Raw genomic sequence first — 23,480 nt, 5'->3', positions numbered from 1 at the left:
GTGCAGTGGAAAAGGACAGGAGATGGTAATAGCAAGTATATTTTTCAACCTTAGATGATTATCTAGCCAATCTAGCTTTTGAGGGTGTAGGAAGTCGATGTTCCTCAAACTTCTTTGAACTAACAAGTTAGGCCATAAAGATTACAATTATGGGAAAGCAACTGCTGCCCAATTTGATAATAAGGCATAGAGAAATTAGTCAGTATGTCAACAAGGTAGGTGAAAGAAGTATTAGTATACAACTTGTAAGTCACAATTTTTATTCTTGAGGGTTATCAAAAAATACAAGAAATAGAATACATAGGTGGCCTTTGCTATCCAGTAATTAATGTACAATTAGCTAATAACATACCGAGCTTCATTAGAGCTTAAGAACAGAAGGAAAAGGAGTACAAAATTTTTGTCACATTTAAAATGGAGGAGAGTGAAACTATTAAGAATTACCAGAAGCACAATATTTGACAAATACAAAATGATTGTATAATGCTTTAGAATCAGCTAGGTTATGCAGTAGTGAACCTGTCCATGGCAAATGAAAAGGATATAGTCAGTCTTTTCATCAAAGAGAAAGCATTCATATGCATACATTTAATAAAAAGTACATGATCCACGTCTCATTTAAAAGTTTCAAATATATAAGTTGAAAAGACTTTGCATGTCAATCATGTATACGCTACATTTCTTACTTATACTCTCAAATTTAACCCGAGTCATCTATGGAATTTAATACTCAAATTTACCTATAATACCCATTTTGCATATTAACTTTGTAGGTTTATCTGCAGGTGAAAGTGACGATAAAGGAAAGGCAGTTCGGGTTTTGATAGATATGGCAAGTACACAAATTTCTCAACGTAGAAACAACTAAAAATTAGGATGTTTGTTCATGATTGAATACTCTTCTCTCCCCAACCTCTTTTGCTTCATTCTTTCTCGGAGTATGCTTGGTTACTCTTCAAGTATAATTAAATTAAAATAGTAGTAATTTTTTATAAATATATTTTTGTTCCTTATTAAATTACTTGTTTTTTATACCCCAAAAGTATTTCGATAATTTTATGATACAATAAAATCGTTGTCCATGCATATTGCTTTTTCCTTATATTTATTAGTTTTGTCCTCATTGTTATGGTGCAATAAAATGATTACACATATATATTATTTTTTTCTTATATTTATTAGTTTTGTCCTCATCTATTATTTTAATAATATTTTTATTTAAACCTTTGTAATTAAATTATACATGATAGTAATTTTTTATAAATATCTTTTTGTTCCTTATTAAAATGACTATCAGGGGTATTTCGATAAGTTTATGGTGCAATAAATATTTTAGAATCGATGTATGTCTCAACTTATATATTTGAAACTTTCAAATAAATGTGCATCATATACTTTTTCAGAAATGTCCAAATGAAAGACGTGTTGCCTCACCAACTATAGTTGTAACAATCTAACTAGATTTTATCCACTCATATAATCACTTTGTATTGGTTGGACCAGTCTACCAAAATTTTATGTCACACTGAATGTATGTATTATGTTAGCATTGACTTATTGTACTACATTTATTTTTTTACTCCTGTATTAAACAATTAAAAATAAGTAGAAAATAATTTTTCCCAAAGTTGAATCTTATTTACATATCAGTGTTGTTAAAATGTCCGTGCCTTGCACGGGCCCAATGCGTATAATAGAAATAAACTAATCAGTGAGAATTTTTTTTTTTACCTTTTTTCCAGCAATCATGCACATTATAATTTTCAGGTTTTAGATTTCAATTTTGAAATTGAATTATTGTACACTTAAATGACAATGGCAGGTTAGTGTGCTCCAAGGTGAAGACTTAAATGGGGATGCAAACCCATATGCTAAACGGTTGTGTAAGAATTTCTACACAAGTTTATAATGTCATGCGACGCCATCGATAGCTTAAGGTTTTGGGTTTCGATGCTCAGATTGTCATAACTCGAATGTAATAAATGTATGAATAATAGAGTAATTGAAAATCTACAAAGATTCATCACGAAGCTTGGTAGAGGAAAAAAAAAGATTCATCATGAAGCAAGACCACTAACAAATCATTGCATAAAAAATGAGTGTTCCTGTAGCTTAACAGTTACCCGACATCACTTATTCTTCATTTCTAAGCTTCCATCTTTTTTCTTTTAATTTGTGAGCTAGGAAATTTTAGTGAATATGACTGGAGAATTTGTTACATTGCGTGGATGCATGGAACCATAAAATCCCATTTTATCCGCCATGTGTGATGTGGTTTAAATTTCATGTCATGGCTCGTGTGCTAAGCATTCGGAAGAACATGTTCCATTCTTTTTAATTTTTTCCACTTCAAGTTTCTGGTTTGTTTCATATGTTTGACTATCCCAACGGCTGAAGGATGTCTTACTGAAGATTACTCGGCAGTCTCAGGCTATGATTGATACCCTGTTCTTACTAAGTGTTGAAAAAAGGGGAAAAAAGGTATGATTTTCTAGATACTAAATAGAAATCTAATTTAGGCATCACGTGAGAATCAAAATCTAAAGACAACATCTTCCATATATCAAATCCTGATTTTCAAACTTTATTACACACTCCATATTAAGTAATAATTATTTTTGTGTCAGAAGAAATAGTTTTTTGCAAGATGTAAGAGGCATTTTTTTAACAGGAGGATTAAATAATCAAAGAAATTATTTATCAAACTATTTATTTATAATTAATTTAAAGAAGAAAATTAAATAAGTTGTACTTACCACACAATGTAATGCAGGCACGGACGGTTAGTTAGTTATCAGTCCAAAGAGGAATCTGTAAAATGAACAGGTCACAAATCATCATTGTTCATCTTTTAAAACAAAAATGAAAGAACTATCTTAATGTCAAAGTGAAGAATTGTAAATTATCAACAAAAACCACCAAACACAATTCTTCGCCGAGCTAGTCTCAGGAAGATTGACTCATGATCTACCTACAACAAATAGGTGATTCATGCATAAGAACAATTAGGTATTACAGGATTGGAAAACAAACAAACCCAAAAAAAATCCAAACTTCACTTAAGCCCTCATAAATGAACTATAAAATGAACACACCCTTACACAAAGTAATTCTGCTTAAGCCATCATAAATTAACTATAAAATGAACACACCCTTACACAAAGTAATTCTGCTGTCAATCAATCTGACTATACCTCAATCTTGGTTGGCCTAGGCCAGAATCATTTGTATCTAATCAGCTCTATCCAGGTTCATTTCAGCTACAACAACATACCCAGTGTAATCCTACAAGTAGGGCCATGGTTAAGAGAGGATAGAGCCAACATACACCTTACCCTTGGAACTCCCGCCCTTTTGGTTCCCTCAATAACTCGAACTCACAACCACGGGGTTAGAAGTGAAGGTTACTTGCCATTCAGAGGCGTTGGTCAGAGTGGTCATGGACGTTACCATGGGAAGTACTCTTTTGACACATTTAGTCGCGAAAAAGCAATTCTACATAGGAGCTTCTTAATTGAGTTGGAACCAAGGTATCCTTCATGGAATGATTTCAAGATGGAGTTCGTCAGATTGGCTTACAACTATAACTATGTTGGGCTTATACTTCTCTTGCTTGGGTTGAGAAGAATATTTGGAAGAAACCGAAAGCAATAGAGGATGAAATCTTCTCACTCAGATTAGGTTAATCTATCACAGAGTTTCGGGCTACTTTTTTTCCAACATAATATCATTCAAATTCTGCCCAAATAAAGAGTAGGGGGGGGGGGGGAATTATATAAGAAGAACAATATCTTTTAGAGAACTGAAAGATATTGATAATCACATAAGCAGAAAGCCATTGTACGTCATGCCAGACAACAATCACATATACAAATGCATCAATATTTCGTGAGTAGTTGCACTAACGAAAACTATAAGAACAATGTTAAGGCAACTACAGATGTCAACTTAACAATATACGGATCTCCCAATATCACAACTAATGACTCAAACTAAAGAACCCAAGCAAGATTTGAAGAAGTAACCACCATGTAAAACCATGAACTGGAAAAAAATCTTGCCCGCCGATATTATTACGCAAAATGCTTACACCAATGCACGCAGGTAAGAATATATTATCAGCTAAAGACCATCTACATCCAGATAACAACTTCAAATGCGTATATCAAAAGATTACATCTTTAGGTAAAAGAAGCATCGCAACATTCATATTCATACAAAGCTTGGAAAGAAAAATATTCTCAAATTTCTTCTATCGTATACAGCCTCTCTACATAATAGGCGCAAGGTCTGTGAACACACTACACTCCCCACCTTTCCCAAAGCCCAGTTGTTGGAGTCACACGGGGTATGTTGTTGTATTACTCCAATATCAATTAATAGTTGACATGATCTTTTCATCCCACTCTAATGATTACGCAAACACAAAATGGGATTTGAATAATCCTATATTCTATTAAAGTAACTTGAATAAACTGCAGAGGCTTATATAACTTATTCCAAAACACTACCAACTCAACTAAACTATACCATTTCATATTCTTCTATCACCTAAAAGATTTCAATGATATAAGAAGTCCAACTTGGCTTATATAAGAGATAACAAAAAAAAATGAGAAACTAACAAAATATGGTTCTCTTCAAAAGAGACCCAAGTCTCTGCACAAATAGGAATTACATGGGTGCACTAAAGAAAATAAGGGATCGAAGACTAAATCAAGAAAGAGGAGTAACATTCCAAGCCGCGCACCTTCTTCGCCTAGCTTCACTTTTCCAACAGAACATCAACTCCTCCACGAATCTTGAAATTACTCAAGAAACACCAAATCATTTAAAAGTATCCATCTACATCGGCACCCCCCTCCTTACAAAGCACCCGCTCAAGCAGACAACCTTTTGTTTCCTAATAGCACCACCAAAGCTAGGCTATGGTCAAGAGGCTCCTTTTACAAGATACACAAGTATGTAACATTGACTCTTGTGGACACTGGATATACCACAAAGTATTATGATCCATATTATACATAAATAACCCTCTTGCATACCAATAAAATACCGGTTCACCATCCAGGAAGTGCAATGGCATTATTCGAGACAACCCGTTCTTAACCACTCCCCAATAACTATTGTGACCAAAATATATAGTTTCAGGGGTACTTTGATAATCAAATACAAGATTAATCTTGCATATTTTGGTCCATAACCATTTTTCATAGTCCTCCAGGATCCATATATCCACATTCTCGACGAACAATTGGCAGAAAGTCAAAGACTCATCCTTCAATAAGAGAGACATTGTTTGATGTGTCATCCATGAGCTACATACACTTACGGGATGAGGCATATTGGAGATCTCTTCCTTGTCCATTTTAACCACCATTGACAATTGGAGGTGAACTATACGGCCAAAGGTTGAGAGATGACTATGAATATTCCTCCACGTCTGTGTCCTCACACGGTATATGAAGTACTGCCACATAACATTTCTTCTCGTGCATAAAGAAGTTTGAATTCTGTTGTTGATGAACAATTGTACAAGGCGCGCAAGTAGTTAGTTTTGCTGTTTTTATTGCTACTTTTGCCTGCAATTATGCTACTGGTACCCACAAGAAGGAAAAACTTTCAATAGTGTATAAATATAGACTTACCTTCAAACATTTTTGTTTCCGTCATTCCAGAAACTGATGCAATGCAGGTTGGTAGGCTTTGAAATCCCTACCAACCAGCAATATGCAACTTATTAATTGATCCGTCATTTATATGCAACTTATAAATCTCATCATTGTTACACGTCATTTGCTGCACAAATATACAACCCTTTTCTGAGATTCTTCTGCGGTAAATAAGCATCATGAGTCATCTTGAAGAATTCTTTAATGAGATGACTCTATTTCAAAAATCAAATAGCATTTTCTTTGTTGTCGTGTGAATATCCATTGAAATGCTTAACAAGCTGCCAATTGTTGAAGAAGAAAAGTAAAAAAGGAAAAAAAATAATATTCTGACATGAGAGCTTGAAAATCATAGGTTTATTAGTTCTATTAAAACTAACAAGCTGAAAATCGAACATTAGTGGTGATCAACTTATGACTCTAATATTTAGCTTATAGGCACTTGATTGGAAAGCACTTCAAATATTCATCAAACACATAAATAAGCTAAAGTGAAGCAAGTTTGACCATCCTATAATTAAGCTTAGCTAAACACTCTTCTAATCTAATCATTACTAACTAATAAAAAAGTAAGTCTTGGGATTATAGAATACCTCATGAACTTCATGGTGAGATAGGCTGACAGAAACCCCAACATCACCCCTTGTTTTCCTGTTAAAATAATTTATGCAAAGACATCGTCAATTGTATACTTAAAAGTGAAATAAGTAAAATAGACATCCAAATTAAACATAATAAACCTCGTGAGAAAAGGAAGAATCAAATCAGATAGAGAACAAAAGTCTAAATTCTCAGATGCAAAGCACTGCAAATGGACTTACATAAGTGATCTAAAAATAGAGTCTAACGCATGGAACACAGTGTACAACTCGATCAAAGTCAGGAAAGACCAAATCCTAGATATTACTCGGATTGAAACATATCTGGCTAAAAGAATAGAGGAAACACAGTCGTCAATGAAATCCACCTAAAACATGCAAAAAAAAAAAAAGACGAAGTAAAAGAACTCACCAGAGAGCTAAGCAAATGGTTGAAAGAAGAAAAGGCCATTTCTGGAAAAAACAATAAACAAGTATCATCACAGCCTCTTTCAGAAAACGTTTATTCTTCCGTAGATTTCACGAAATTATGAAAGTTGTGGACTAAAGCATCCAGGAACGCCTGATGGAGAAGGCACCAGATATTTTGTTTTTGGTTTTCTTTGAGGAAAGAAAGAAGATTGATAATTGAAAATCATAGGCCAAACAGAGGGAGTTAAACCATGGCTGAAAAATGAGCAGATGAAGAGAAAACAAAAATCATAAGAAATCTGAGTTGGTGATAACAATTAGGATTAGCTTCAGGATAGTCGTTTGAAGCTAGTGAATGTAAGCTAACTGGTAAATCTGATGGCGTAGCTGAAGCTGATGATAATCATATGGGTAGATGAATATTGAGATCAAAATTATATCCGAAATTATATAATATACAACGGAGAAGACGCAGGAGAGTCGGTGGAAGATGGAATACTCTGGAACTCTTCTATCATGGAACAAAATAAGGTAAATATCTGTTAGACGTAGTAGTAATTTGCCCTTAGATATGTTCATATCTACAGTTTTGCCCTTGGTCGTCCGTTTGATGACCTTTCTATATAGTTAAAATTAAAATTAAAATATAGTTAAAGTAATAAGAATAAGATTAAATGGATATTTGTGAGAACCTAACATTAACACATATAAATCATCATGTAGAAAATAAAATGACGAGTGCTATAAAGTGAATGAATCGATTCTTGGTTTTGATATGTTCGACTTTGTTGTTGCATATCCCGAAACGAAGAATTGGTTCTATTTGATGTCACAGCCCCAAACTTGTTGGAATGATGAGGTTTAAATGTCATAAATATTACTATTAATTAATACTTTATTTAATTGCATCTGTGTATTAATTTTTTTGTCACGTAATTCGAAATATTTGATAATATGTGCAGCACATTGATGTCATTTTTTACTACCTCAGAAAGAAGGTCAAGTTGCAAATACAAGAACAATACAGATACACAACAAGCAATTGTTTGTACAAAGTTTACATCAATAATGCCTACGATAGGTATTGTCAACAGCAGCAGGAAGTTTCCCCAAACGAGGAATGCTTAATCAACATCATCAAAGGTTTTAGCATTCCGGATGGCTTACCTTGGCATTTGATCGACGAAGTATACATCTCAATCAATTGTGGTGATGAATTCCATTGGGTGTTGGCTGTCGTCGTTCTAAAAGAGAAGCGCATCCGAGTTTATGACTCGATGTCGCGAAGGAGACGTTCCGGGCCATCGTCTGAGATACAAAATCTGGCCAAAATATTGCCTACTTACCTTGATATAAATGGCTTTTTGGACCAAAAGGTTCGTACTAATTGGTCGACGATTGAAGCATACTGGGATAAAATGGCTAATCCAATTGATGTACAATATATTGACGGAATTGCTCAACAAACCATTGGTAGCCTGTAAGTTTAAGTGTTATGATTTAGTTTCATTTCACAAATTTCACAATGCTTACATGAACTGCAAGATATGGGTTATCTATTTTTTTATAATGCAGGGATTGCGGTCCTTTTGTTGCCGCCTATGCCGAGTATTTGAGCGATGGATTATAAGTACCAAATGATGGACTTGATGCCGGATTACTCCGCAAAAGATATTTTGCTCTTTATGGAAATATGGAGAAGCGAAATCTCAGAAGCCGTACCCAACCGACATTAAAGATCCACGACGACCAAAGTCGAATTTCGTAGCACTGGATGAAGAACAAATTGTCCATATTGATTAGATCTTTATAGCTTGAGTCCATCAATGTAATAACTTATCCTCCTTAGTTTAACTTGTTGATTTATTTGTAGAGTAGATTGTTTGTACCCATAATAATTCTTTTTACAGTTCATTTATTTGTTGAGTTATTTCATGTAATTTCGAAGGCTTCGATTTATTTTATTCTGTCTATGAATATAATTAATTCTTAGTTTTGAATATGCTAATTGAAATAGAGTACTAAATTCAAATATCGCAACAGATAATACATCTGCTGCAACAGACGACATATCTTATCAGATAGATTTAGACATATGTCGCAACATGAGATGCAACAAGTAGGTCATCTGCTGGAAATTATATAACAGGTCTTCCTACTTTTTTTATTTGCTCCAACAGATTACCGATCAGTTGCAACAGATAAGTTATATGTTGCAACAGATCGTAAATCTGTTGCGACAAACAGACGGGGAACATCTGCATAACGCAACAGATGACCAATCTATTCCAACAGATAATCAATCTGTCACAAAATGTACTATATCTGTTACGACAGATATAAAATTTGTTGCATTATAAAAATTCAACTTGGCCAGACATAAACATTATTGCCCCTACATATAAAGTGAATTGGCTTGAAATAAAAATTTGTTATCGTGTTCGTCTCTATCATTGTACATGTTCTTTTTTATACACGGGCTCCAACCATTTAGTTAGTACCTCATATGCCCAGACCCATTGCATCTTTCCCACAACGATGTCGCATACACCGGTCATTTGTGTGCCGGTCAACAAACATTCGATGTATGCAAGCGAGTACGGCCTGCACGCTACACCGGTTGTATTTGTTAGGAGCTGGATGTTCTTATTTTGACCTTCAAAATCTCATGATTTATTTGCCAAGACTTTAGCCGGCAAATGATCCATCAGCTTACTCTGCGTCAACAACTTGGGTAACAACTTCAAGAGTGGCTGCATGTGGGTTAAAAACATCTTCTCGCTGAAGAAAGTAAGTTGCAGTCATAAACCTTAATCTTTCCCTCGTATAGTAGTATCTCAACAGTGAGAAAATGTGTGAGATCCATGTTCATGACTGCAAAGATTCTCTTTACCTTGGTCCATCTCTTGCTGTGTGGATGTGACCTCTTCCCTCTAACATATTTAATCACTTCTTTATCCCATTGGAACGTAGAAACTAACTGATCAAATCTCGGGCCTCCGAAATCAGCTATCTTACAGATTTTAGCGTACCTATCCTTGAAATTATTGTAGAAGTTGAGGTCCATTATCCTATCGACAACATCATAAGCATCCGGGTGCGCTAATTTCCTGCCCCTCATGAGGCAGAGAATTTCATCAACATACTGTGGTATAAGAAGACAATTTTTAAATAGGTTAGTAATTGTAAAGAATAAAAACATAGTCGAAAGAATCCGATGCAGAGGGTTCTCTAAATTAGTTCACAGATTACCCATCCAACGCAACTTATGCAACAGATATGTATTATGTTGCAACAGAATACCAAGTTTTCGCAACAGATTACATATCTGTTGTGTAGATTCTTCTTCATGGAGTAGATTGGAAGGGTAGGTTAGCAAAAGTAAACTTACCTTGTCCTCGTACCACACACACATATTTGTCATAATCGAGAAGTCTTTGGCGGCAAATGAATGCATGGTGTATTCTTTTTTAACCTTCATCTTGATGAATTCTTCTAGTTCCTTCTTCTTCTCCTTGCCAAGCGCCGTGAATATGTCCACCTTCTTCGGTGGCCTTTGAACTTTAACAACTATTGGAGCGGGGGGAGTTGCAATTTTTGCTGATTTCAGAACAGAGAAAATTTGTCTAATTTTTTCTCTTTCTCCTAACCTCCACTGTAGGAGTGCATGGCTCCCTCACCTCGTTGGATGGTATGACACCCCTCCTGGATTTCAACTCTTCAGCAACTTCAACAATAGCTTCTAGCTTGTCGAGAAGTTTATCCTCTTTGTCCTTGCACACTTTGCATTTGCAATAAGAACATGAGGGTGGGGAGGGGTTAGAGGGACCACTGTAAGAGTGGGAGGGACCGGTGTAGGGGTGAGAGGGAGGACCTGTGCAAGGGGTATTTTCAAACATATTTATTTTTTGTTGAGCACCAACATGCTCATAATCATGACTGGCAGTAGAAGCAGCAGCAGGATGGCTGCCACTATCACAAACAATTCCACCAGCAACACCCTAAAAGAAGCACCCGGATCTGTTGCGGTTTGAGTTTGGTCGTGAAGAGCTTCAACATTAGACTGACCTTGCTTAACTGCTCTTCTTATGGATGTTGCTCCATCCAATTCCTTCTTTATCAACTCCACCATTGGGTCTTCTTTTGTATCAACAAAACCCAGAGTAAGAAAAGAAGTCATCCCCAGCTCATCAATGGTAGGCACGATCCAATGATGCACAACCTGTAAAAAAAGACAGGAGGAATTTAAATCATATAATAATAATTTGTAGTCAGTTGGGTTACATAGGGCTTGAGTTATGTTAACACAACCAACTTATGCAACAGATGATCTAGCTACCACAACAGTTGATCTGTATGTTGAAACAGATTGATAATATGTTGTATCAGAATACCCATCTGTTGCTTAATTTATAGTAGATGGTAATCTGTTGAGTAGGGTTCAGAGACCAGAGCAATATATGGTTAATTTGTTGCAAAATATGGATCGTCTGTTGCAACAGATTACCCATTTGTTGCCCCAGTTGCAGTTGACGGGTAATCTGTTGCAACAGACTACCCATCTGTCGCAACAGATGGAACATCTGTTTCAATATCTTTCTTTGAGGAAAATTATTTTAGTTGAAAAAAGACGCATGGCATCATCCAAAGGGTTAAAGATATCAGCCTCATTAATATTTATTTTGCTACTCTCTACTGCTACCAACCACCTAAGGATCTTTGGATGAGAAACCTTATCCGGGTAATCCATGAAATACTTTCAGAGGGGAGGAATGACTTCACATGCCCAAGCCTAAAAATTGTAAACAGGAAGCAAGCAAAAAAAAGTCACAAGTATATTCAATATAAATTAATGAATGAGTAAAAATAGTGATCAATTTTACCATGAAAGCTCAAGGAAAGCCGTATAATATGGTCGTCTTTGGCTTTAGCTCTTTCAGTAAATATTTGATAGTCAAGTAGTAGCTATCATAGCCCCAGGGATAATCATTGAATTTCCCAAAATCATTAGCAAGTTCCAACAAATCACGCTCTATGACTTTCTTGACGTCTCTTGCTAATAAAACGGAATGGACGAACCAAACTAAGCATAATTTCTCCTTTTAGTGCTTTGGTATGTCTTTATTCTTTAGCTCCGCTATCAAATCCTTCACTTTTAGCTAGGTCCAACAATGCCCAACAAACCATCTTTTTTTACCTTGCATTTGTTGGACCCTTTGTGGGGTGTTTTCTTGATGGGAGGTTCTTCTGGACGATCGCATCTCAAGCCCGTCACAATGGCAAACTCTTTGAATCCAAAACAAACCGGCATGCCACAGTAGTTGATCCAGACTTCATCACTATTTTTTACACCCTTCTTCGAACCTCCATCATCCTCCACATACATGATCCAACGCTTGAGAAGGTCATATACCATGATCATTGGGAAATGGAGAGGACGGGGCCCAGACAGCTCAAGAAAGTGTGCAAAGTAGCTTTTCTTAAAAGTCCATCTATGTTTTCCTTCTTCATAATACTCCTAAGTTCGTTAAAAGGTTTCCCCAACTGACATTTAAGTACAAAATCACCAAATATTGCTTTAGGGTTATTCATCTGTATCGCAACTCAAAACTTGTCAATACAAATGGTTTTGACAGAATCGTGCTAGAATTTCGATATTATTTCACACCCCATTAGTAAGGAGGAGTTATCACTTTCCTCGGCTCTATTTTTTCCTAACTGAGATTGTTCTAGAAGTTTCTCTGAATCTATCTGTACACTGGCCTTTTTTGTTTGGTGATCGGAAGTTGATGCACTTACTCCACTTTCAGTTTCTTTTCTTATGGGAGACATCTTTTAACTACAAACAAAAGAAAAATAAAAAATACATTGCATTTGATGTCTGCATAATTTTAAAAAAAAAGGTGAGACAAATTTCAATAAATTATTCTTACGGCATAACCAAAAAAAAAACTCCAACGGACAACCCATCAGTTGGAACAGATGGGGAACCCGAATCTGTTTGAAAACCTATTTAATATCTCCCAACAGATATTTCACCTGTTGCAACAAGTGGAGAAATTTCAATAAATTATTCTATGCCACATTACAAGAAAATACTCCAACGGCTAACCCATCAGTTGGAACAGACGGGGAATCTGTTTGAAGACCTATTTAATATCTCCCAACAGATCTTTCACCCGTTGCAACAAATAGACCACCACTACCACAACCAATGCCACCACCAATGCCACCAAGACTACCACCAATGCCACCAATGCCAGCACCAAGACCACCAACACCACTGCCAAAAAACACAAATACCAACACCACCAACAACAACCACCACCAACACCACAAACACCATCCAACAATACCACGACAGTCAATAAAACATTAAGAGAAAAACTAGGGTTTTCTCGGATGCTTCCTACTTTTTTAGCATCAAAACTCAAAATTGTTAACCCATTCTCGAAGATAATACAACTAAAAGTCTTTTTTTTATCATTAACTAAAAACCTTATTTTTTAGAATAAAGAACAAATGTAGAACTCTTCTCGAACTCTGTTACATGCGAAGATAAAGAAAATGATAGATACAAGCGGGAATGAAGTCGAAAAAAACAACTATATGTAGTCGTAAATGGGAAGAAAATCGACCTATTTTGAAGAGTTAAGCAATATGTTGAGTAGTTGTTGTTTGTATTATTGAGAAGGAGAGGACACCCCGAGAGAGAGAGAAGAGTGAGAACTTAAGATTTGAAATGAAAAGTTTTTCACACAAATGGATGATTTGTATGGGCTGAATTGTAATTTTGGAAAAGAATGACAAGTTTTGAAATTGCTAATTTGGTCCGAATTGATCTTAATTAATTTTAAATTTTTTAAAAGATATAGTTTATAAAACATTGAGTTGATGAGAACTCATTTCAACTCAGAGTGATCGATCGACGACTCGGTTTGGGATAAACGTAATACCAATGTCGTACAATTGCAAAGACTCGATTGGTTTTGTAGTTGACCCTGCAAGCTCATTCATTCATCCCTAGTTCCACCTAAATCAACTTAGGTACTATTACTATCCTAACATTGAGTTGATGAGAACTCATTTCAACTCAGAGTAATCGATCGACGACTCGGATCAGAATGAACGCAATACCAACGCCATGCAATTGCAAAGACTCGATTAGATTTGTAGTTGACCCTGCAAGATCATTCATTCATCTCTAATTCTACCTAAATCAACTTAGGTACTATCACTATCCTAATATTGAGTTGATGAGAACTCATTTCAACTCAGAGTGATCGATCAACGACTTGGGTCAGGATGACATGTAATTACAAAGACTTGATTGGATTTGTAGTTGGCCCTGCGAGTTCATTCATTCATCCATAGTTCCACCTAAATTAACTTAGGTACTATCACTATCCTAACATTGAGTTGATGAGAACTTATTTCAACTCAGAGTGATCGATCGACGACTCGGATCGAGATGAACGCAATACCAATGCTATGCAATTGCAAAGACTCGATTGGATTTGTAGTTGACCACGCGAGCTCATTCATTCATCCCTAGTTCTACCTAAATCAACTTAGGTACTATCACTATCCTAAAATTGAGTTGATGAGAACTTATTTCAACTCAGAGTGATCGATTGACGACTCAAGTCGGGATGAACGCAATACCAATGCCATGCAATTGCAAAGACTCAATTGGATTTGTACTTGACCCTACGAGCTTATTCATTCATCCCTAGTTCCACCTAAATCAACTTAGGTACTATCACTAACCTAATATTGAGTTGATGGGAACTCATTTAAACTCAAAGTGATCGATCGACGACTCGGATCGAGATGAACGCAATGCCAACACCATGCAATTGCAAAGACTAGATTGGATTTGTAGTTGACCTTGTGAGCTCATTTACTCATCCCTAGTTCCACCTAAATCAATTGTAATAAAATTTGTTGCAATAAATGACTAAGCTGTTGAAAATTTTCAAACAGGTATTCATATCTGTTGCAACAGATGACATATCTGATTTAATTATCAAATAAATATTTGCATCTATTGTGACAGATGACTGAGCTGTTGAAAATTTTCAAACATATATTTATATCTGTTGTAACAGATGACATATCTGATTTTATTAATTATCAAATGAACATTTTCATCTGTTGTCACAGATGCCTGAGATGTTGAGATTTTTAAACAAATATTGATATCTGTTATAATAGATGACTGGGCTGTTGGATTTCCAAACAGATATTTATATATGTTGCAACAGATGACATATCTGTTTGAAAATCTTTTTTTCTCTATTAATTTTAAAGCAAACTTCTGGTCCGAGTGGATAATATCAAATAGTAGTACTTACTACTAAAGGCGGTAAAAAATATTTCTTGGATATCTCAAAAGTGAGTTCATTGAGCAGTCTTGTCTAGTCTTTTCAATGTCAGTAGTCTTAGTCTTCCTCGTGCCCCTCAAATTATTAATGAAGTTAATGAATATTGAAAACCACCACGTCTACATACACAATACATCTATAGAAATTATCTCATATCTTCTTTCAGTTGCATTTTATTTTATTCAACTCTCATCTGTTTCTTTCTCTCCTCTTTAGGGTCACAACCTTTTTTCTTTTTTTTTTCTCTTCTCTTCTCATAAAGATCTTTTCGAATCTAAACTCATCCATATCTTTTCTTGACTTAAATTTCTGTTTTAACCCCCTTTTGATATTAAGGTATGATTCATTATTCCTCTTTCATTCTCGTCTTCTTTGCAAGTTATTTACATCTATTGTTTTATTTAATTACTATTTATCCATATTGTATTCATTAAAAAAGTTGAAGAAACTTTTAAGTATTGAATAAACAATCCAAGAATTTTTACTACAATATGAGAAAAAATCATCTGTTGAGAGAAGTTTAAAAGCCTTATTGGCAGTATCATTTTTTTATATGTATTTTGCTTGTTTATTTATTGTTGATGCAGTTATTGATGTTTTTGGTGGGGTTGGCATTGTTGAAACTTGTGGTGTGGTGTTGTTGATGGTTCTGGAACAAAGGATATTGCTTTTTTATTGTTGATGATGTTGTTGGAACAAATGTTGTTATTTCTTTTTTATTGATGTTTATGTTGTTGTTGATGTTACAACAGATGGAGAAACTGTTGGAACAAATAAAACCACCAGAAAGGCTAGTTTGATGTATTCCATTAGACTCCACATCTGTTGCAACAAACTCCACATCTGTTGCAATAGACTCCACATCTGATGCAACAGATGGATAATGTTCTTTTTGTGACATCAATTTTTTTCCTCTTCTTTGTAGATATAAGGAACTGACAGTTGATCAACTTTTGACGGACATCGCAAGAAACTGTAATAAAGATGAATTCGGAGGAATAAGCTGTTTGTAGATGGAATCACTTCACATGTGGGAGGTATGTATTACTGATCATGTTATCGTGGAAACACACATAGAGTGCACTGATTTTGTGAATGTTGTTTTTATTGATTAGTCATAGATCATTCAAATAAGATGTCTGTAATTTTACAGTTAAGTTTGGTAAGTCTGAACTAACAAGGCTGAGGGACCATTAATATGGTTCTGATACCCTTTTAAGATTTAATGTCGGTTGTTACTCATGTTTATTTGTCAAGCATTGTGAAGGGATCTAGTTTTGGTGTCATTGTAAAGAGATTCAATAGCGATTGGACTAACTTTTAGGGTGCGTTGGACCCTTAGAGGGCCTTCAAAGCTTAGCACTGTATCTAACAAGAACTGAAAACCAATATAGTTATTGCCCTGACCAAAATTTATATGTTTGGATTGCTCGCTCGGGGTGATGATTATATGCCAGAAGGTGCGGTAGAAGAATGCCTTCGAGGAAAAATGGGTGATTGATGGAAGACTATATCATCTGAGAGCTAATTGAAGAAGAAAAATAGGGTAGAAAGTAACTTCTAGTGAATTTGGCCGACGGAATTATCTTTAACATATGTGAGATTTGAATCAAGTGCAAATATAAAAGTGTATCCCGTAATGTAATTTCATCTGTTGTGTCTCTGAAAGAAAAATAATGCAGATGGACACTTTACTAGGAAGCTGTGTGGTCGGGATTATCACCTATATAGAAAATAGGAGAAGACCAACAAAGAAGCCTCACGGACATGGAGGATTGAAATGATATTTAGCAAGTCTAGAAAACTTACGCCAACAGTAACTGCAGTTAAAATAAGGAATCTAAGCGAAGGCTGCAATTTTTGAATTTTAAATTTCATCCCATTCTTTCTTGTTTGTGTTTTCGATTAGGTCCACTGTCGTTGACCTAATCGAAACCACAAACGAGATTGAAAGAAAAATAGAGTATCGTTGATTCCTTAACAATATGGTTATAATTGATTGTGTTTTCTTGCCTTAACATGCTTTCAATATTCCTTGGAGAAGATCAGATGCTTGTTGTAGTATATGAATCCCAATAATTTTCAAGCTTGCCTCCAGCTTGTTGATTCTGTATTCAAGTTGGTTGTTGCCATCTTCGAAGTTGGTCAGGAGTTTATTATCTCTTGTGAGCTCGATCAGGGACACCACCTTCAAAGTTGTGGCGTTCTAGAATCCCTTCAGAACACTTTCTTCAAAAGCCTTAAAGGATTCATGGAGGGTTTCTGTATTTGTTTTAGGTTAAAATATGTTGATGCACGTTGAAGATATGGTCCCAACAGTTGAACAACACACTTTTATCGAGCGTTGCTCCATGCATCTTGCTCATCCAATTTGATAAATTAGTAAGCATGGAGTTACGTAGCGTGTGATCTAAACCGTCTCTATAAATCCTATCAAACGTTACATAACTCCAAGATCATTACCCTATCAAAAAAATATGACCGAGTTAGTGCACAAATCGAACGAGCTCAATCTCTCAGCCTTTCTGCTAATCGCTCTTCTCCAACATAGATGACAAGATATCTGCTATGCAGAAAAATTTCTCCCAGGCAAGCATGTTTGGCGACAGTGCAGACTTTTGCATAGCAAATATCATATCATCTATATTGGAGAAGAGCGATCAACAGAAAAGATGAGAGATTGGGCTCGTTCGATTTGTGCACTAACTCGGTCATATTTTTTTGATAGAGTAATGAGCTTGGAGTTACGTAACGTTTGATAGGCTTTGTAGATCCAGTTTAGATCACACGCTACGCAACTTCATGCTTACTAATTTATCAAATTGGTTGAGCAAGATACATGGAGCAATGCTCGATAAAAGTTTGTTGTTCAACTGTTGGGAACACATCTTCAACGTGCATCAACATATTTTAACCTAAAACAAACACAGAGACCCTCTATGTATCCTTTAAGGTTTTTGAAGAAAGTGTTTTGAAGGGCTTCTAGAATACCACAACTTTAAAGGTAGTGTTCCTGATCGATCTCACAAGAGACGAGGAACTCCTTACCAGCTTCGAAGATGGCAACGACCAGCTTGAATATAGAATCAACAAGCTGGAGGCAAGCTTGAAAATTATCGAGATTCACTTACTACAGCAAACATCTGATCTTCTCCAAGGAATGTTGAAAGCATGCTAAGGCAAGAAAACACAATCAATTAATACATATTGCTAAGGAAGTAATTATACTCTATTTGTCTTTCAATCTCGTTTGTGGTTCTGATCAGGTCAACGACAGTGGACCTGATCGAAAACATAAACAAGAAGGCAAAGGATGAAATTTAAAATTCAGAAATTGCTTTCTTCGCTTAGTTTCCTTATTTTAACTGTAGTTCTTGTTGACGTAAGTTTTATAAACTTGCTGAACATCATTTCAACCCTCAATGCCCGTGAGGCTGCTTTGTTGGTCTTCTCCTATTTTCTACCTAGGTGATAATCCCGACCACGTAGCTCCCTAGCAAACTGTTCATCTGTATTGTTTTTCTTTCAGTGACATAATAGATGAAATTACATTACCGGATACACTTTCATATTTGCACTTGATTCAGATTTCACATCTGTTAAGATAATTCCATCGGCCATATTCATTAGAAGTTGTATCTACCCTATGTCTCTTCTTTAATTAGCTCTCAGATGATATAGTCTTCCATCAACTACCTATTTTCTCTCAAAATCATTCTCCTACCGCACCTTCTGGCATATAATCATCACCCCGAGCGAGCAACCCTGCCATATAAATTTTGGTCAGGGCAATAACTATATTGGTTTAACATTTTTGTTTGATGCAGTGTGAGGCTTTGAGGGCCCTCTAAGGGTCCAATGCACACTTAAAGTTAAGTCCAATCGCTATTGGTTCTCTGTAGTGACAAAAAATATTAGTCCCTTCTCAAAACTTGACACGCATAAACACAAAAAACAACCGTCAGTAATTCGTAACAGGGTATCTACACCATCTTCATGAGGTCCTCAGCCTTATCAATTTTGAACCCATCAAACTTAACGTTACAATGCAGGATCTTGTTTGAAATGATCAATTCCTAATTGGTTAAAAACTGCATTCACAAAAATATTGTACTTTGTGTGTGTTGTCCCGGTGACCTTATCAGTAATACATACTTAACTTCCACACATATGATAGTGGATCCATCTGCACGCACCTTATTCTTCCTAGCCCATCTATAGCTTAAATTGAATAACAGAAGGCTAGCTAGTTGCAACAGATGACACGTTTATTTATATTGTCAAACAATTGGAGACATCTGTTACGACAGTTGATCAACCTGTTGTAGAAATCAAACAGATATATACATCTGTTGCAAGAGATTGGCAGTATGTTGTATTGTAAGTTATCTAACAGAAAGAGTATATTTTGCAACAGATTACCCATCTATTAGATTTATTTTAAAGCAATTTTCTTTTCTTTCCGAGATCAATAATTTATAAATATGTCCCTCCTTACAAATATGGATAATCCAAATTCGTACAAGAATATTCATACCGAGTCCTTGCGTGAGCTTCAAAGGCAGTTTGATGAATTTCAGAGAGATTTGGCTGACTTTGGAGCAAGGCTGCCGGATGAAAAATGTCTGATTGACAATAATAATAATAGTAGTAATAATAATTAGGTAATGTTTTTATTTTAGTGCATGTATGTATTTTCCTCCATTGTATATCGGATCTACCCAAGGGATTCAAAATCTATGAACATTCATTTCATTTTGTTGTCGACTTTAACTTTTTAATTCTTATTTAGTATTTAATAATAATTATTCTATTTATTCCTTGTTCTCAACATGTCGTCGACGGTTGGTGGTAGGGATTGAGCAGCAATTTGTGTCAATAGAGGTTAATCTGCTATGACAGATCGATCATATGTTGTACCTGACGGTTATTAATAAAAAAAGGGTTATTATTGTTATTGAGAGGGTGAAAAGAACAAGATATGACTTTCCGATTATTCAATATGAAAAATGTTTCGTAAATAAATAATAAGAAAATAAATGATAAACACAATTTATAACCACAATTTTAATAACTGATCGTGACTTTTCACCATTTTTATTTTTGAATTTATTTTTAAAATTATTTATTAATAAAATGGTTATTATTTTATTAAGGAATTTGAAAAGGTGTTTTTTTTACTTATAAAATAAAAAAGTAAGCAAATTTGAATTAACGATATGATGATAGTTTTTTTAAAAAGTAGATTATATGTTGCAACAAATAAGTTATCTGATGCAAATTTCTTAATAATTTGAAAAGTCATGACTTATCACAATATTTCTTAATTTAATTAAGTCATTACTTTTCACATTAATAAAAAATATAATTAATAAATGGAGGTGAACAGTTAGATTATATGTTGCAACAGATAGGTTACCTGATGCAACATATTTTATATTTGTTGCAACAGATAATATATCTGTTGTCACAGATGTGTTATCTGATGCAACAGATATAGAATTTGTTGCCACAAGTCAATAAAAACGGTTCATCGAAAGAACTAATTAATAATAATAATCTGAAAAGTCATGACTTATATCACAATATTTATTTTCTTAATTTAATCAAAAATGCAATTAATGTATGGAGGTGAATAGTTGCGCCTTTTTGCCTCTCATTCAAATTCAATCCTCTATAAATAGGTCCCTCCTTACTCAATCATTCATTGAACTACACTCTATTTATTTATTGCATTTCGTCTTTCATATTACACTCTAGAAGATAAGATTATGGCTGACCCAGTGTGGGACGTTGTTTTTATGCAAGACGCCATAAATGAACTTCGAAATCAAGTTCGTGATCTGCAATGGGAACTGGGAGGAGTTGGAGCAAGAATGCTCCGCGAGATACGCAGGCTGAGGAGGGCCTTGCTACTTCCAGTTGAAAATTAGCCGGATGGCAATGATGATGCTGATGATAATAATAATAATTAGATTATTATTTTTCTTTTAGTCTATTAGATGTATTTTTATTTGTTTTTGTTTAATAAATAAATTATGTTTGATCTTTGACGTTTTAATCCATATTTAATTTTCATTCTGTCTATTATCTTCTCAACAGACATGTCGACGATTTGACATAAAAAGGAATAATTTAGAATTCAGTAGCAACAGGAGATTTATCTGTTGGATTTGTGGTGGGGGTCGATGTGTTGTTCAAAACAGATTACTCATGTTGCAACAAATAAAAAGTTGATGTAACAGATAAATAGTCTATTTCAACAGATGACTAGTTTGTTGCTTTGCTTGGCTCTGACGTTTTAATTCGTACTCCCTCCGTCTCAAATTATCCGTCCCAATTACATTGATTAAGAAAAATAATTAATAACATGTCTAGTTTACCATAACCCATTGATCAGTTGGTGGGACAGTAGACGTGTTTGAAATAACCATTGTTTGCTATTCAATCGAAATTTCATAAGAGAAGAAAGTTTTTAACGTCGCTCGACGTATAGTTCCCCTATTAAATGATGTTTCCATTTTAATTTGAAGAAAAAATGATTAATGCAAAGGGTAAACCATGGATTTTTTTTTAATCTTTTATTGATTAATGAAAAAGACAAGTAAAATGAGAAATCGAATTAGAAAATTTGGGACAGGTAATTAGACGTAAGGAATAATTTTGAATCCAGCAACAATAGCAAGAGTTGAAAACATATTGATTATCTGTTGGGTTTGTGGCAAGGGTTGATTTGTGTTGTTTCAAACAGATTATTCATCCGTTGCAACAAATAATTAGTCTGGTGCAACAGATAAATATTCTGATGCAACAGATAATTAGTCTAGTGCAATAGATAAATATTCTGATACAACAGATAATACGTCTGATGCAACAGATAAACAGTCTGATGCAACAGATAAATCTTATGATGCAACAGATTTCTCATCTGATGCATCAGATGACTAATCTGTTTAAATTGTGGACATTTATGTTGGATTATGATCGGGGTTCTATCAATTGTTGGAAAAATAGAAGCATACCCAGATGACAAATACGAATAAAAAAATATAATTTTACTTACCAAAGTCACCTATGAAGTAATGCCAAAGTGGAAAGTGATGTAGTAAACAAATTTTGACCTAAGAAATTGGTCAGATCACAGCAGTAATGTTGTACCACCACCACCAACAACAACAAATGGTCGACAAAAAGAAGAGGATGATGATAATGAAGTAGAAGATGATGAATAAAGCAGCAGAAACAGAAACAATGAACAACAAAAATCGTTAAGAGAGAGAAAACAACAATGGATGAGAAGAGAGAGAAAGACGTTTTTTTTCCTCCGTTTCCCGTTATTTTAGGTATACATTGGAATCAAAGTATAAATTTAAAAACTTGTGGGTTATTTTTAAACTTTTTCAACTTTCTTAATCCATAATAAAGTAATTGTCATCTCCAACTAATAATTAAGACTTGTGTCACCTACACCTCATTTTAAAAATCTTTTGTCACCTGTAGCCCAAACCCCCAAGTCACTTAACTATTAATAAATATGTTAAACATGCATTTTCTTTTGTAATTATATGATTTTCTTTTCAAAATAAATCAATATAGATCACAATATTATCTAATATTCTCAAATAATTACATTACAATATAATATTATTTGCACGCGGATACTAACTTTAAAAAGAAATGTTTAAGTTTTATGTAATTAATGATATTGAGCTCAATATTTTAATAGTTATTTTTCGTATTGCATAAATTTATTAATTTCAAATATGTGAACGATATTGAATAAATTTTTTATTATATAAAATTAATAATATAATAATTTCTATTATTAATTTCATTTAATATCGATTTCGTATCGCGCGGATTCTAATACTAGTTATTGGTTAATAATGGTTAAGAGATTTTGTGCTTTGTGCATGATCAAAGTCTCATTTAAATAGATACAACATTTATCATAAAATCAAAATCATTTTTAAAATTTTTAATAATTTTTTGTGTATTATTTTATTAATTAACACGAGACACACGTGTAAAGCACGTATACTAAACTAGTAATATTAAAAGTGTGAAGACCCTTAAATTTTTTAATAATTTTTAAATTTAAAAATTAATTAAAATCTAGTTATTAAATCGTTCCTTATTTGAGTTATGTACCTAAAATTTAGGATTCTTTTAGAAAAATATTTGGCCAACATCGGTCAAGTTTTTAAAGAAATTTTATCAAAATTCATATATATGGACATAGGTAAAAAAGAAGAAAAAATATATTTTTAAAAAGGTAATCTTCCCTATTTTAAAATATGTATAAGTATTAAAATATGTAAAACAGTGGAATAATAATATAGTACGCGTATGGGATATTTATATTCATACATATAGACAAAGTATAAGTAATCTTTCCTTTTTTAAAATAC

General features: G+C 34.3%; 1 long non-coding RNA gene across 5 annotated transcripts; it reads right to left on the bottom strand.

Moving 5' to 3' along the window:
* Positions 1-231: 231 nt before the first annotated feature.
* LOC107871185 lies at positions 232-7,209 on the bottom strand. 5 transcript variants are annotated; one of them, XR_007043631.1, is made up of 7 exons: positions 6,684-7,209; positions 6,494-6,599; positions 6,266-6,323; positions 5,649-5,953; positions 4,751-5,513; positions 2,757-2,811; positions 232-519 (listed from the first exon to the last, which is right to left on the bottom strand). It is a non-coding gene; the product is annotated as an uncharacterized LOC107871185 (long non-coding RNA). The 5 variants fall into 5 exon arrangements; XR_007043632.1 differs by having other exon boundaries at positions 5,649-5,833; XR_007043628.1 differs by having other exon boundaries at positions 5,649-5,799.
* Between the last annotated feature and the right edge of the window lie 16,271 nt (positions 7,210-23,480).

This window comes from Capsicum annuum, chromosome 8, assembly GCF_002878395.1.
Source record: "Capsicum annuum cultivar UCD-10X-F1 chromosome 8, UCD10Xv1.1, whole genome shotgun sequence".
Lineage (NCBI taxonomy): Eukaryota > Viridiplantae > Streptophyta > Magnoliopsida > Solanales > Solanaceae > Capsicum > Capsicum annuum.
This window is presented reverse-complemented; position numbering and strand designations above follow the sequence as displayed.